The sequence below is a fragment of the Lissotriton vulgaris genome, chromosome 8, assembly GCF_964263255.1.
Source record: "Lissotriton vulgaris chromosome 8, aLisVul1.2, whole genome shotgun sequence".
Lineage (NCBI taxonomy): Eukaryota > Metazoa > Chordata > Amphibia > Caudata > Salamandridae > Lissotriton > Lissotriton vulgaris.
The window spans coordinates 1061366792-1061384028 of record NC_141696.1 but is presented as its reverse complement, the minus strand read 5'-3'; positions in this window follow the sequence as shown (position 1 = coordinate 1061384028).

The following is a 17237-nucleotide window of genomic DNA, read 5'->3' as shown; positions in this document are numbered from 1 at the left end:
TTCTGCTCCGAAGCCACCGAGATCATCTGCGGTGTACCCCAGGGCTCATTCCTCAGCCCAACACTGTTCAACATCTACATTGCCCTGCTCGCCCACGTCGCCCGATTGCACGACCTCAACATCATCTCCTATGCCGATGACACCCAGCTGATCCTCTCCTTCACCAAGGACCCCCACACCGCCAAAAACAACCTCCACGAAGGAATGAAAGCCGTCGCCGAGTCAATGATGAACAGCTGACTGGAGCTAAACTCAGACAAGGCGGAAGTCCTCATCCTCAAAACCACCCCTTCGGCCTGGGTGGTTTTGAGGATGAGGACTTCCGCCTTGTGTTTGTATGAGGACTCCTGGTGGCTGACCGCACTGGGATCAGCTCCAACACCCACCGACCACGAACGCAACCTAGGGTTCATCCTCGGCCCCACCCTCTCCATGTCTAAGCAGCTCAACGTCGTCTCATCCTCCTGCTTCAACACCCTCAGCAGGATCTACAAGTGGATCCCCACTGAAACGAGAATAACAGTTACCCAGGCCCTCGTCAGCAGCAGGCTGGACTACGGTAACGCCCTCTACGCAGGAGCCTCGGTCAAACTCCTGAAACAACTTCAACGCATTCAGAACGCCTCTGCATGCCTGATCCTTGTCATTCCTCACCACAGCCACGTCACACCCCACCTGGGAGTCCTGCACTGGCTCCCCGTCAACAAGAGGATAACCTTCAAGCTCCTCACCCAAGCACACAAGGCACTCCACAACACTGACCAATGTACCTCAACAGACAACTCAGCTTCTACACCCCCACCCTCCAGCTTCGCTCTGCCGACCTTGCCTTTGCCAAAGTCCCCCACATTCGAAGAGCGACCTCCTCTGGGAGATCGTTCTCTCACCTCGCCGCCAAGACCTGGCACACCCTCCCCATCCCCCTACTGCAGACCCAAGACCTACTGACCTTCAGAGGACACCTCAAGACTTGGCTCTTCGAGCCGTAGCAGAGGTCCCCCTAAGTGCTTTTAGACCCTCATGGGTAAGTTGTGCACTTTACAAAATGTTCTGATTGATTGATTGATTGATTGAAAAGTCCTTTCATGAACTCCTTTACCTGTTTGTTAGACCACAAATACAAGCAACCGGAGTGCTGTCTGTATCTGGATATTGCCACCATGTACGCCTTGATGGATGTATGCGCTAAGCCAGCTTAGGTGAGAGACATTAGATATGGCAAAACGTCCTCGTTCAGTAATAAGAGAGGATCACAAGAGTGCGTGGCACCCCATATGCAAGATCTTTTCCACTTAGCCAAGGAGCTTTTGATCATAGAAGGAGCTCAGGATTTTTGCAATGTTGCTTGACATTCATCAGAAATCGATAGCTTCCCAAATTCTGTGGAATGAGTGTAGAGTGTGGATTTCAGGATGAACCACTTGGTCCTGGTTTATGGAGAGATGATATTCCCTTGGCTGGATTGAAGAAAACCCTGATAGGCGATAAAGCTCTGTGAACCAGTATTGTTGTGCCTACCCTGGGGCGATTAGGATGATGAGACAAGGCTGTGGTTTGATCTTTTGCAGAACCTTTGGAATGAAAGGAAACAGAGGGAATTCATAAGCAAATGTTCCCTCCCAAGAGAAGTGGAAGGTTTTTTCATAGAGAGCCTGGCTGAGGAAATCTGCTGGGGTAGAACATGCATTTTTTGTTGAGAAATGTAGCAAAGAGATCTAGGGCCAGATGTACGACCGTTTTTGCATGCGCAAAAGCATTTGTGAACCCATTTGCGCATGCGAAAATAGCATGGGCCATGTACAAAGCCTATTTAGCGAGTTGCAATTTATTTGCGACTCGCTTAATAGATTTTGCGACTCGCTAAAGGGGCGTTCACTTTCTAATAGCGAGCACAAGCCCATTTATGAATTTTTGCGTCCGCAATTGCAAAATGCAGGGGAAAATGTTTTTTAAGGGCAGGCAGTGGTCCCAGGAACCACTACCTGTCCTTAAACAAGCATTGGCATAGCCAATATGTCTCGCTTACGGGACCTTATAAGTATTTAGTAATGCAGCATAATATCCTTGGTGCAACAACATCAACTGTTGCATGGCTAAACACTTATAAGGTACAAGGTTTAGCCATGCAACAGCTGATGTTGTTGCACCAAGGATATTGTGCTGCAAAACTAAATACTTATAAGGTCCTAAAAGCAAGACCTATTGGCTATGCCAATGCTTGTGTACACTTGTGTTATGGAGTGTAATATATTAGCAATATAAAATCAATTTTTTATCCTGGAGAGTCGTGCGCTTCATAGGCAAGTTTTTGAAATTAAGCATTGTGTACCATTTTGATAAAACGTTAATGAGGTTTTTGTGTAACCACAAACTAAAAAAATTAAATTAAAGAAAAATGATGAATTAAAAAACAGAGTAGCGTAAGATTACTGACTCATTCTTGGAGGTATTTATCATTTGGTTGGGTGGAAAGCCATTCCAGAATCTTGAGGCCGAAGTGTCCATTGAGGTAAAAGTTAAAAGGAATGCAGAGAAAGCCTTCAGAAATATGCAGCAACCCCCCTGCTCGGGGCCACGCCACCTCGGCTCCAAGCTGCTTGTTCTCTTGAAGGACCGGATCATAACGTGGTCGCCAGGACGAAGATTGTAAGCCTCTCCAATAGAGTTGTCAGGGAGCGCTTCTCAAAGCTGTTGATGAATAGAAAGTAAATCATTTGTTAATCGTGCCAAATAATCGCTCATCATTATACAAGGCACATCATGTAACAATCGAGGCTTAGGAACTCCCCATATATTCATAGGCCTTCCAAACACCACTTCATAAGGTGTGAGGCCAGTTCGGGAATGGGGCACTGATCTGATAGATAGTAATGCCAAAGGCAGGGCATCCGGCCATTTCAAAGACGTGGATGCCACAATCTTTGCTAGCTTTAATTTCAGAGTAGCGTTATATCGTTCAACAAGACCTGCTGACTGAGGATGGAATACAGCATGAAATTTCTGCTGAATTCCCAATCCCTTCATCACGTATTCCACAATTTTCCCAACAAAATGAGGACCATTATCGCGCCACAAAAATTTGCAAACACCGTATCGAGGAAAGTACTCTTTGAGCAAAACCTTAGCTGTTGTTATCGCTGTATTATCCTTCGTGGGGAAGGCCTCAATCCATTTACTGAAAGCACACACCACCACTAAGACATACTTAAGGTTATTACAACGCTCAAGTTGAATGTAATCCATTTGCAGTACTTCAAACGGTGCAGTAGGTGGAACAAACCCTCCTTTCGGAGTATGCGTCCCTTTTGCAGGATTGTGCTGCAAGCATATCAGACAGGTCTGCACTACTCTTTTGGCCGTATTGGCAATCTCAGGATGCTCCCAAACTCGCGTTAGCAATCAAGTAATTGCAAGAGCTCCAACATGTGCCAATCCATGTGTCATTTGGACCATCGCTTGCAAGTAAGCTGCAGACAATTTCCATCTTTCCATATCTTTGCTTCGCCAGCAACCCTCATCATCCAGCACTCCCTCTGCTGCCCAGGTTGCGAGTTCTGCTTCAGACGCTGATTTCTGAATGTCTAGTATCTCCTCTCTAGCATCGTGCCATCGCTCAGCCTGTGATTTCACTACATACATTGGCGAAGCATTTCGTAACATAGCTGTTTCTCTTGTTATGCTATCTGCAAAAGCGTTACCTTGTCCCACTTTGTCAGTGACCTTTTTATGTGCACTGCATTTGATTATCGCCACTTTCTTTGGACAAAGTAACGCATTCAAAAGATCACGCACTAGTTCTCCGTGCATGATGTGTACTCCATGCGAAGTCAAAAACCCACGCTCTCTCCAGAGTAAGCCAAAGTCATGCGCTACTCCGAAGGCGTACCGGCTGTCTGTGTAGATATTCACACATAAAGCCAGCACTCAATTCGCAGGCTCTTGTCAAGGCTATTAGTTCCGCTGCTTGGGCCGATTTCTGTGGTATTCGTGCTGCTTCTACCACTGTCTTAAGTGTCGTGATCGCATATGCTGCAGAAGTTGTGCCATCTGGCAGCCTTAAACACGATCCATCAACCCACAGTTCCCCATCCACATCTGGAAGTGGCGTATCCTGTAAGTCGACACGACCCTTTGTTTGTTCTTCAGTCAGGAAAACACAATCATGGTGTTCTTCCTCTTGGCCCTCAGCAACCGGATATGGCAATAAAGTGGCAGGGTTCAGGGTAGCACATCTTTTTAGTGTGATGTGTGGCGCCAACAGTGTGAGCTCATATCCTGTTAAACGTGCACTCGTAAGATACTGGGTCTTTGTTTGATTTAACAGTGCATCTACCGCATGGGGAACTAACACTAGTAATTTGTGTGATAAACCTATTCCCTCACTCTGCCGTATAGCCACTGCTGTTGCTGCAACTGCTCGAAAGCACCCAGGTAATCCTCGTGCAACAGGATCAAGTATTGCCGAAAAGTATGCGCAGGGCCTCTGCTTATCCCTGTGTGTCTGCACTAACACTGACAATGCACACCCATCTTTCTCATGTACGTACAACGTGAAAATCTTCGTGTAATCCGGTGTACCTAACACTGGTGCAGAACAAAGGGCTTGCCTCAATTGTTCAAAAGCAGTCTGACATTCATCTGTCCATTCAAGAGGCATTGGTGTAGTTTTGGACAATAATGCTAACAAAGGTTTTATAATGTGCGAAAACCCCATTATCCACTGCCTACAAAAGGACGTTAAACCTATAAAGGGACGCACATCTCTCTGAGTACGGGGAACTGGTGTATCTAGAATCGCTTGAATTCGATCAGATGTTAATGCACGTCCCTCCTTAGACAAAAGATGACCGAGGTAGGTCACCTTTGGTCTACAATACTGTAATTTTTTCCTAGACACTTTGTGATTATTCTGAGCAAGAAAAGAGAGCAAAGCAAGAGTACTCTCCTCACACTGTGCATACGTGTCTGCAGCTAACAAAATATCATCGACATACTGGATGAGAGCCACTCCGGACTGCAAATCAAAAGAATCAAGCTGTCTTTTTAAAGCCTGGCTATAGATGCTAGGACTTTCTGTATAGCCTTGAGGAACTCGACAAAATCTATACGATTTATTATTTAATGTGAAGCCAAATGGAAAGGGGCGACCACTCGGTCCCCCCGAACGTATGGTGGAGTACCCCGATCCCCCCGGGAAACCATTTTGGGCGGGAGGCGTGTCCCGGCTGGTATGCCCGAAGCGGCGTAGCTGGGGCGCGCCTTTTCCCGCCCAAGAGAGGGTTGTCCTAGACACCGACACCGCCAGCCACGCCAGGGAGGCGGATTGGAGGAGGGTCTACGCCCGCCCGAAGAAGGATAAAAGGAGCGACAAGTCAAGGAAGCATCCTCTTGTTCCTGTGCTCTGAAGCTGCACCTCCTCGTTGCACGTGAGCTCGAGACGGAACGAAGAGCCAATTTTGAAATTTGTAATTTCTCTTTTTTCTCTTTTAGCGCTAGAAGCCTTGTCCAGGACCTTTCATCTATCACGAGGAAAATGCCGGGCAAAAGGGTCGGAAAGAAGGTTAGCACCGAGCAAATGCTCCGTATGCTGGTGAAAGACATGGCGGAGATGAAGAGGAAAATGACGGCCAGGGACAGTACGGGACGGCCAAAAAGAATCATCGGGCCAGCAGTGCCAGGGGTGGTCCCTGCCGGGAGAGGAAAGAGGGCCAGGAACAGGGCAGATGGAGACGAGGTTCCAGTTCCGGAGGCTCCCCCGGCGAGCCCTCCCAGACCAGTGGAAGCTCCAGTGCCGATTCCCGACGCAGGGCAGCCGATCCCTGTCGTAGTTACCCCTGTGAACGAAGGTGATATGCCACCGGAGTTGGCCGCGCAGCTGGCGGCATGGTTGGGCAGAAACAACGAGGGTTCTGTTGCTCCGAGGGACACGGCCGAGGAGGCAAAACTAATAATGAGGCAGTTGCGCCAATCTCGAGATGCCGCAAAAGCACCTTGTCCTTTTGTTTCCCCGCAGGCTCCCGTGGGTCAACCAGGATCGGGCGTTGGTACGGCGGGGTCTACAGTCACGACGGCAGGTTCAGGTAAGCAGCCATTGCCGATAGTGGGGGAAGGATCGATACCTTCAAGGAGGGAAAAAATTGTTCAGCATATCCCGATCGAGGTAAAAGAGAGGATATGGGCAGACAAATATGTGAACATGTTTTCCTTGTTGACCGATCACTACGAGATCGAGCATGTAAAAAATCAAAAAGAGTATCTACATCCTAGTGTATGGCGAGCCAGGATGGCCGGTTTCAGAGTCGATGAATCGATAGGCAATTGGGGCAGAGCGTTTGGAATGTTCATTGCAATTATGGGGGAACGTAGGCCCGAATTGTTGGGGGAATTGGCCGTGTACCAGACACGTATCATGGAATTTTATGAAACTTATGGAGGGAATCAATGGTTTTCTTATGATAATATATTTCGTAAATCCAAGGATCACGATTCATCCTTGACGTGGGATTGTTTTGACTCCATTTCATGGCAAAAAATGGAAAAGCCAGGCGTGGGGAAGTCACCATCGTTGGGGGGTGATGTGGTTGAGTATTCCCGCCATCCGTCAGGGGCGCCCTTTCGGGCAGGTTCAAGTAATGACCGGAACTCAAGGAATAGTGGAAGCTCAGGGAAAAAAGGGGTCTGCTGGGGCTTTAACAGAGGAAAATGTACTAGGCCACAGGGTACTTGTAAGTTCAGGCACGAATGTTCGGGGTGTGGGCAGTCCTCCCACCCTGAGAATATGTGCAGAGCCAAGGCTAGTGATACTGGGAGTAGAGGAAGCACCAAACAGGTCTGAAATATCCCAAGGGGCGCCTCTACCTACCCCGGTAGATATCATGGCAATGATCCCTTGGCTAAGCGAATACCCAGATCATATCTCCGCTGGGGTGTTGCGAGATGGTTTCTCATATGGTTTCCGCATCCCGGCGGGGGATTTTCAGGGTAAGGCACAATGTAAGAATCAACTATCGGTGCAGCAGAATGCGGCGGTGGTACAAGCAAAGATTGGTAAAGAGGTGGCCCGAGGTCGGGTTGCTGGACCATATGACAACCCGCCAAGGGCTAATTTTGTTTGTTCACCCCTGGGGGTAGTCCCCAAAAAAGATCCGGGGGAATTCAGGTTGATACATAATTTGTCAGCTCCAAGGGGTCTTTCGGTGAACGATGCGATTGACCCAGGAGTTTGTTCGGTGCGGTACGCATCTTTCGATGAGGCCGTCGCCATTTTGAATCGCCTAGGGCCCGGAGCGCTGATGGCTAAATCAGATATCGAGTCAGCGTTCCGGTTGCTCCCGGTACACCCAGATGATCAGCGTCTCCTTGGTTTCATGTTTCAGGGTCGCTATTACATGGATAAATGTATGCCAATGGGTTGCTCCATCTCTTGTGCGTATTTTGAGAGATTCAGTTGTTTTTTGCAATGGGCTTTCACAAGAACAACAGGGTTTACACATGTGATGCATTATCTTGATGATTTTCTATTCCTGGGGGCGGCCGGGGACATAGAGTGTGCACAAGCCTTGAATGAATTTTGTGAACTCATGAGACGCTTTGGCGTGCCATTGGCGCCCGGGAAGACAGTGGGGCCGTCTACTTCGCTCGAGTTTCTTGGAATAGAGCTCGATTCCGAAGAGGGGTGCTTCCGCTTGCCTAAGGAAAAGGTGACAAAATTTAAGGCATCGCTTGAAACATGTATTAGCGAGACGAAAGTAAGATTGCATCAGTTGCAGCAGGTTGTGGGTCAACTAAATTTTGCCCTGAGAGTAATGCCAATGGCGCGCCCATTTTTCCGCTCTATTGCTCAGGCCATGGTTGGCCTTAAGGAAGGCCACCACCGCACAAGGCTCTCGGCAGAGGTTCGCCAGGACATGCGCATATGGTTGGCATTCCTGGCGGATTTCAACGGTCGAGTTGTGTGGAACAAACCCGCGGTTTCCTCTGAGGAGCTGGGGTTGTGGACGGACTCGGAAGGGAGTGTTGGATTTGGCGCAATTTTTGGTAATCATTGGTCGGCACAAACCTGGCCGGCATGGTGGCACGAGAATGGGCTCACAGGTAACATTGGGTTTCTCGAGCTGTTCCCTATTCTGGTGGCCCTGACAACATGGCCTGAGGGGTTTCGTGACCGCTCTGTGGTGTTCTGGTCGGATAATATGACCGTTGTTGAGTGTATCAATAGTCAGGCTGCCCGCTGCAGATGGATCTTGAGATTGCTGAAGGAAATTGTTCTGCTGTGTATGAGGCTAAACGTCCACTTTAGGGCAAAGCATGTGCCAGGGGTGTTAAATCAGGCAGCTGACGCGCTTTCTCGTTCCCATATGCAGGCCTTCTGGGGTTTCCTACCCTCAGCGGACCCGGTGGCGGCACCATTTCCCGAAGCTCTCTGGTCTCTCGGTGCCCCGGACTACAAGACCTCGTGGGAGAGAGTTTAGCGCCCAGGACAAGGAAGGCATACGAAGGGGCGTTCCGTTCCTATTGGTCCTTTTTGGGTTCTGCTAGGGGGGAGCTTTGGGGCCAAGAGGAGTATGTCCTGAAGTTTCTGTTATCCTTACATCAGGCAGGCAAATCAGTGGCCACGGCACAGAGGCACCGGGCCGCCATTTCTTTCATGGCACGGGCTCATGGTATCCAGGACCCCACAGCGTCTTTTGTGGTACAGAAGGCGCTGCGAGGATGGCAACGCGTTGAGGGTCGCAGAGTGGACGAAAGGCACCCGATAGGTCTGGAAAGGTTGGCCCTGTTAATGTCCGTACTCCCTGCAACATGTTTGTCTCAATCAGAGACAGTACTATTTCGAGCCGCTTTTTCATTAGCATTCCATGGGGCTATGCGGGTAAGCGAGCTGGTAGCACGGAACAAGCAGGATACGGGGGGGGGCTGTGCCGAGAGCACATCCAAATTAAGGGGGAAACAATGGTAGTCTCGTTTGCCAGGTCCAAGACCGATCAGGGAGCGATCGGGGACTGTGTAGTAGTCCAGCGGATTCCCGGATCTCCCGTGTGCTTTGAGGAATATTTGGCGCAGAGGGCGGCAGCTTGGGAGGGAAGCTTACTGAGGCACGCCGACGCCACCCCATTGACGAGGTTTCAGTTCCAACGGGTGCTTGCGATGGCAATTGCAGCCGCAGGCTTGAACCCGTGCGAGTTTGGGACCCATTCCTTCCGGATAGGGGCTGCTACTGAGGCCACAGCCAGGGGTCTGAGTGTCGAAAAAGTAAAACAGTTGGGGCGTTGGTCCTCGAATTGTTATAAACGGTACGTGCGGTTGCACATGTTGTGAAGCTAATGTCATGCACTCACGCTTCTTGTTTTTGTTTTGGTTTACAGTTTCGCAAGCTTACGAGGCGGGGCAGACTGTGCAGTTGACCCGACACCTGGGGACCAGCGGTCAAAGAACACCGGCTGAGGAAAGAGTGGTGTGGGTCGTGGGACACTCATACGTGAGGCGTGCCGCAGACGTATTCAAAGCAGGTGACATGATTCACATGGCTGGGGAATACGGGTACAGGGTGACCTTCTACGGAAGGGGCGGGCTCTGTATTGACCAGCTTCAGAATTTTATGGAGGGTTTGTTAGGGCGGACGAGGTCACCGCCATCTATAATCATAGTGCATCTTGGGGGCAATGATTTGGTGACCATTGGTCGACGAGTACTTCTCGAGGTGATACTATCCACTGTAAGTTGGTTGGCGAGAAGGGTCCCAGGGTGCACAATTGCATGGTCCCACATGATCCCACGGAAGGTGTGGCGGGGGGCTAATTCTGTGTCTGCTTTAAATCATTCTGTGAAGAAAGTGAATAACAAACTGGGTAGATTGTTTCGTACAAATACATTGCATTCTATTCCGCATGGTTGTATCAGGGGGGATCAGATGTATCTAGAGGACGGGGTTCATTTGTCCCGGGTGGGGAATGCTTTACTCATAGGAGACTTCATAGCTTGGTTGAGGAATTTGCAGCCATGACCTTTAAGTAGGAGTTTTGTGGGGGGTCCGGATAGCCGGTCAACTATCCGGGCCTGTGGCGGTAAGGTCATGATCGGTGAGCAGTAATTGGAAGATCCCTAGAGGTTTGGGCGTCACCCATTATGGATGGGAGCGCCCGGGGGGAGGCGGCCATTGGCCCCTCAAACGGGAGGCGGTCCCCTCTAAGGATGGGGACGCCGAAAGGGAAGGCGGCCATAGGCCCCTCCCTGGGGAGGAGGGGCTACGGACCCCTCCTCGGAATTTCCCGGGGCCCGGACATCTGCGACGGCAGATGTGGTAAGTTGTGTGGGGTGGGAGGGGGATCTACGCTACCTTCTAGACACCTCACACGAGTCCTCGGACGACCACTAAGATGGCGTCGAGTTAACAGGGGGCCCCCGCTAAGACAAGGGAAATTGGAAGTAGGCACAGAGGTACAGTCCGCTGTGCGACCGCCCCTCACAAGTGAGGGGGGAATTGGTATTGGGGATCTGACACCGGTTACGACCTTGCCGTTGGCCCGTAACGTTAGGATGTACAATTTCAATGTTCAGAAATGCATTTGCAGGATGTTTAGTATCGGCTAGGAGAACCTTTGTATTAGAGATGTGTTAAGGTCAGCCAAGAACATCGTAATGTGTAAATGAAATTGTACATGATATGAAACTGTTATTTTAATGTTTTAATTTTGTTTCATATTTTAATAAATACGGCCGGGAGGGTAACTCCCTCCCGCCTTCCAAAAGTTCAGAACTGTTTCCGTCTTCCCATCCTTGGGGATTTGTGTTGAGAGGGGGTGGCGGGTATCTCAGCCATATAGATATCTGCTATCAGGATGGATGGGAATGGAAAAGAAGGCGTTCTTGAGATCTATTACAGAAAACGTGGTAGCAGTGGGTGGAATCAAAGTAAGCAAGGTGGTGATATCAGACACCACCGGGTACTGGGGCACTACAATTTTGTTAATTTCCCTCAAATCAATAATAAATCGATAGACTTTGTCATCAGCATCTTTCTTTAAGATCGGAAGAATCGGGCTGTTACAGACATTGTAGGGAACTTCCTCCACTACTCCTGCGATAATCAAATCCTGAACAATGTGAGTCAAGGCAATTTCACCTTCCCTAGAGATTTTGTATTGTGGTACACGTGGCAAAGACACACCCTCCTTAACAGTTATTCGAATAGGTGGAATAAGCATCTGTCCCACATCCGTGTCCGATGTAGCCCATAACGTGTGTGGGAGAGAGGTTAATGCTTCAATTTCTTGCATAGTACACAGTCTCCCTACATCTTGGTAATTGTCATTCAGGATAACCTGCACTCCTTCAGGAGCGCAGCGTATTGTTGCTCGAAAATATTTAAGCAACTCTATGCCCATAATATTGTCTGGGGTATTCGGCGACAATAAGAATGGGCACGGGCCAAAGAATCTGTCAATGTAAAAAGTAAGAGGTTGTGACAATGGGCTAAGAGAGGGTGTTCCATCGAACCCTATAGATGTAATCATTTCGCCAGACAGGGGAGCCCTTGGAACCAAGTTTTTAGACAGAGCACTACGAGTAGCTCCTGTATCAACCAAAAACTGATCAGTAGAACCCAAAACGCCCGCTGATACATATGGACCTCTTTGATCTACTGGCACTTCAACCGATTCCACACCCCATCCTACGCAATCCTATGCATGTACATAGACTCCGCATTCTCACCCTCCGATATCTGGTACTGATTCCGTCAATCAAAAGTATTATGATCATCCTGACCACGACCCCTCGCCTCAAACCTACCACGATCACTTGCTCCACCTCTCGCTCCCGAATAACTATTCCGTGTCCTTCCACTTCCTCGACCACGCTGATTACGTTGTTCACAAATCACCGGACAATCTGAAGCCCAATGTCCAAACTCTTTACAGTATGCACATTGATCCTCAGCAATGTCGGTACGACCATAAGACGTACCATACCCTCCTCGCCTGCCTCTATCATTCCCTCTTGGCTGTGTAGCACAAACCTGAGCCAACATCACCTTCGTCTTTAACTCCTTCGCCTTCTTATCAGTACTTTCTTTAGCCTCTAATTCCTGTCGCTCGTAATACTGAGCCATCGTCAACATGAATGCAGGGGTCGCCGTGGTCCAGGAACTTTCACTAGTTTTCAAACGTTTTGCAATCTCCGGCAGGAGATTAGCCACATACTTATCAACAAACAAATGCCTACCCGTATCATCCGTTAATAATTGCCCACTGTAATCATGAAACGCTTCTTCGAAACGTGAAAAGAAGTTAGATACCGACTCCTCCTGTTTCTGTTTGCAAGAGGCTAACATAGTCCAATCAATCTTTTTAGGGGGAACAAGCATTTTTAATTTATTCAAAATAGCTGTCGGAAGATCTAGAATTAATTGGCAAGGCTTACATGCAGGTTCCTTATCTAAATCAGCTTGGGCTATAACTTTCCAATCCGCTCCCAAAATCGCTTGGTCATCAAACTTACGGATCGCTCTCCACATATCAGGGGGCAATATTAACCCAAAGAAAAGATCGATATCAACTAGTGTCATAACACATGAAGAAATAGCCCCCTCCACTCCTTCATAGAAGGCTGCCGGATTTTTACGGGGATCGGGTAAAGCATTTTTCAATGCCATAACATCTGCTCTATTCCAAGGCATATATACCCAATTGTATACAAAATAACCCTTTGAATCCCCGGACGATTTAGCATCACTTGTACCTTGCCCTTTGGGGGGGACATACAAAGGTGCGGCTTCACGCATAGGCATAACATGAACTGTAGAACGCTTATCTGTTCCAAACATAGAACACTGTTTGGATTGCTCCGTCGACCAGGTCTGATGCTTTTCGTGCTTCCCGTAATCTGGACGCCTCATCCCGTAGCTGGACCAACCGTCGGAAAAATTCATCCGCATCTGCAATAACAAATAAACCTTTAATCATATTCTCACGATGAACTGATATATCCTTAGGCTCAAATCAGTTGAATGTTTCCTAAATCGTTCTACAACTTCATCTCCAAAAGCTCTTAAAAAATACAACTGTTCTCGCTCTGACCACTTACTCATTTCATCTTTAATCTCTGATATAGTTATTTTGTTCAAATTAAGTTTACGAGAAAAACTGCGCAATTCCGCAGTCACACTAGCAGATAACATCATACTCTTACTCCCTCGACCATCGTCGTCCGAGTCCTCGTCTGGGGCCGTAGGTAAAACGTACGGAGGCGGGCACCGATCTAATAATGAAAAATCATCAACTTCATTAGTAAGGACAGGATAAAGCGGACGTCGAATAGGAAATTGACCACTCGTTTGCAAATTATGTTCCCGTGCCTCCCTCTCTTTCTTCTCCTGCAGCTCCTTCTCCTCCAGCTGTAAAGCCTTATCTCGAGCAGCCTTAAGCTGCTCTTTTTCCGCCAAAGCTATTTCACGCTTCATTCGTTCACGCACTGCTTTCTCCCACATTCGTACACAATCAAACATATTTTGTCTAGACCTGTGCTGAAACAAACATTGCTCCACAAACTGAACCTTTCGTAAATCAAATGACCCATGTAGTGGCCATTGCAACTCGGGATCAGATCTGGTGTACTTATTCCATAATTTACTGTATAGTATAGGGGGAAGACCGAATTTCACATACATCTCCCGATTGGGAGTCCCCTCTGGGGGAGCCGGCTGAGATTCATTTAATCGATAAGTGATACCATTTCCAAGACAGCACATTCCTCGAAGTGTGCTTAAAACAGGCATGTTCAAAAAGTATCACGGAAACGTGATACCACAAAAATGGCACTTAATATACTCCACACAAATGTGCCGTTCAAACACAAACAAATTTAGAGAAATATCTCTACATGCCCGCCTATGTGAAGTGCACTGCACATATAGTTCAAATCATAGGATCAAACGTTAGCTAACTCACAACATATTCAAAGAACCACAGTAAGCGTCCGTAGACTACCTTACCAATCACAAGTTTACCAAATTCTCAGATATCCAGATTCCAACTGCCAAGGTCTTTGATCAAATCAGCCAAACCGGCACTGTACGACAACTCGAACGAACAGGATCTCAGTCGAGGACCGGCGCCACCTGGAAGGTCAGATCAGAAGGAAAGGAAAAAAACACCGTGGGTGCCAAGACTCGGGTCACTCAGTGGCAGCGTACGCGTCCATGGCGAGTTTCCAATCCTTCGTCACGACGTCTCCTTCGGGCATCCGAGTCGCCGATGAGTCCCTTCGTGGTCGCCAATTTGTGGTATTGGGTTCTCCAGGCCTACATACTCCACAGAATACCCTCTACACCATAAAAGATGTTGGCACGGAAACTAGAAAATGCAAAAGACAAGTTTATTAAGACCCCATGGGGTGGTGGTACATTCCTACAGCACCCTTCGGTAATGCAAGAAGTATCACACAGAACATCGGTGCAAATCCTTCTTTTATACAGTTTTACAGTAATAAAAAGGTTGGCGGAATACAATTACAGAGTTTTAGCTACATATATGGTCATTTTTGGAACACAGCCAACTCATGGGAGGAGCTATAACATCACTGGTCAGTTTGGCGAAACATTCCTCAGTGATGACTGTTCAATCTAAACTGCGCATGTGTGAGCTTGACCAATACTAAAAATAGCCTGTTGCTGGGCAAACTCGAGTGGTCAGTGGTACAGAGGAAGGACAAAAGGGCATGCTGACGACGAGGCAACGCATTCAACTAAAATGGCCGCCGATACATACAAAATGGCTTCCGATAACCATAGTCAAGATAAGGGAAAATACGTGTAGCAAAGCTTAACGCTAACCCGATCACCGTCAAATTACGACATCTCTGGCCATCTACGGGACCTACACTGGCTCAGGGTGGAGAATCGCATCAAATTCAAAGCCCTGAGCTACATGTTTAAGATAAAAGTTGTTACCGCTCCCAAATACCTCCAAGCACTAGTACATCCTTATGTACCTACACGTCATCTAAGATCCCAAATGCAGCTAAGTTCTGTGTGCCGAGGTTTAAACTTTCTAGAGTTGGTGGGAGATCTTTTTCATACTTAGGTCCTTCCATTTGGAATACACTTCCCACCTTCATACGGAAAGAAACCAACTATGTGCGTTTCCGAAAAAACGTCAAGACATGGCTATTTGACCAATAAAATCTATGTTCAGGTTGTTGTTTTGCTGTTTTGCTCCGTCTTGGCGCCGGGAAACCCTTTTTGGGTAGCTGTGCGTCTTACGGACTTAACAAATAAATAAATAAATGGGGGAGGTGGACTCTCTACGGGTTCTGCCGGTGAGGAAGGAGGTGATCCAGTCTAGGTTTGTGTCGCGGATCCCTGCATGGCGTGTGGTCGCAGACGGTGTCAAAGGTGGCCAAGAGGTCCAGGAGGACAAGCCATGGTGTTGGAGGCCCTGAAGGCAGTGGTTGCCAAAGCGGAGAACCATTTGCAGATGTTGTATAGTAGGCGCCCCTCCTTTTCAGGTGGAGCCACACACGGAGAGCAAGGATTTTTAGATCTCCTCTGAGCAGCTTGAATAATAACCAAATCAGGCCGAGAGTGACCAATCAGGAATGCAGGAGAGACCTCGGTCACCCTGTACTTCTTGTCCAGTTTCGGTACCACTGCAGGTATAGAAGCTGATGTCTTCATCAACTTCAGGCCCTTGCCAAAAGAAGTCAACAATGGGAATTGATTGAGTGGAGCGCTGCATTGTAGGCTTAATGTCATTTAAGAAACACTCCATCTGCTTGGCAGGCATTGGGAGGTCAAAGTGCCTAGAAACGTGTTCTAGCACATCGTGGAACCTGCCGATATCTGTAAGTGGAAAGTCGGCTATGAGGTTCCGTGACAATAATAAGTGGTGCTCTCGACTCGTACGAATATGGTCGAGTCTGGTATCTATGAACCGCAAATGACGAGTTTAGCAAGTGTGCGCAGTTTCGCTGTGCTAGCTTAAACCGTTCATTTGTTACGTGGGTTTTTCATCTGTACCCACGGGTTCCATCTTAGATACGGCATCCATTTTGTCTCTTGCCCTCAAGTAGCCAGCGAACGGACGCTGTCCGCTTCGCGACCCTGGGACTCCCAAGATATTTGTGGAAGACACATGTTCTTTGTAAGTGTCTTTATGACGAGGGGGATGCTACTATAAGGCAGATGGCGCCGCTCGAGGCTCATCTTGCCGCACGGGCTTATTGTCTCAGCCGTGCATCTCATTAGGCACGTCCCTTTGATGCCTGTATCTCGTGTTTCCCGATACCTCCCCTTTTTACACCCTTTCCGATCTCCCCACTGTCTCCGTCTTCCTTTGCACCTGTCTTTGTTCCTATTTCAATCTGTTTTACTGCTGATTGGAATTTGCTAATGGTGGGAAGATGGTTTTTACAGTTGGGAACCGCCAAATGTTTCCGCACTTATGTTTCAGACCTCATGTGTTTCAAAGTGACCAAAGCGACGCCTCTGGGGGATAATTGTGGGAACCGGGTTGTAAACTTTTGTGTACCATGTTATCCTATGGGTAAAAACTGTATAAAAGGAGCGATTCACAGAACCAATTTGAAGCAGTCTCCCCAAGTTGCACGCTGTGTACTTGTTGTGATCTCTGTGTTCCCTGCAGCAAATAAACCTTGAATCTTTGACGCCGAAGGAAGTGTCCCGTGTCTCTGTGACTTGTACGCCGGAGCAGGTTACCCACGAAGGTTTCAGGTGTTGTGCCCTGGCACCGCTGGGTCTTACAGAACCCAGTCCTTCAGTTGGCGCCCAACGTGGGGCTGCATCAGTGGTACCGGTCCAAGCCCGACGATCGTGAGGAACTTCGTGTGAAATCTCCGAGGGAAGGTGCACTCCGCTTCATCGATCCTGTTGTCGAAATAAGTGGCCCGAAGACTTTTCCCGCGAAGATTCCCGCCTCCGGACGGCTGTGACGGACTGCTGCCCTGACTGTAGACCTGTTTTGGCGCCTGGCGTAGACCTTGGTATAGCGAGACGATTGACGGGCCTTCCTGGTGACGCCATCGATTTTTGAGTTAAGTATTTGTGGGTCGCTCCCATAGCTCTTGGTTGTTGACACTTTAGCGAGTGTTTTTGTTGTACACGCTGTGTAAGTGTTTTTGTCGGTGACACTTTGCTGGCGTACTTTGTTGTGTTGTTTGACGACTGCAGCCGCCAAAGACCGAGGGTTTTGTTCTTTGCTGGGACTTGGTAAATCCCGTAA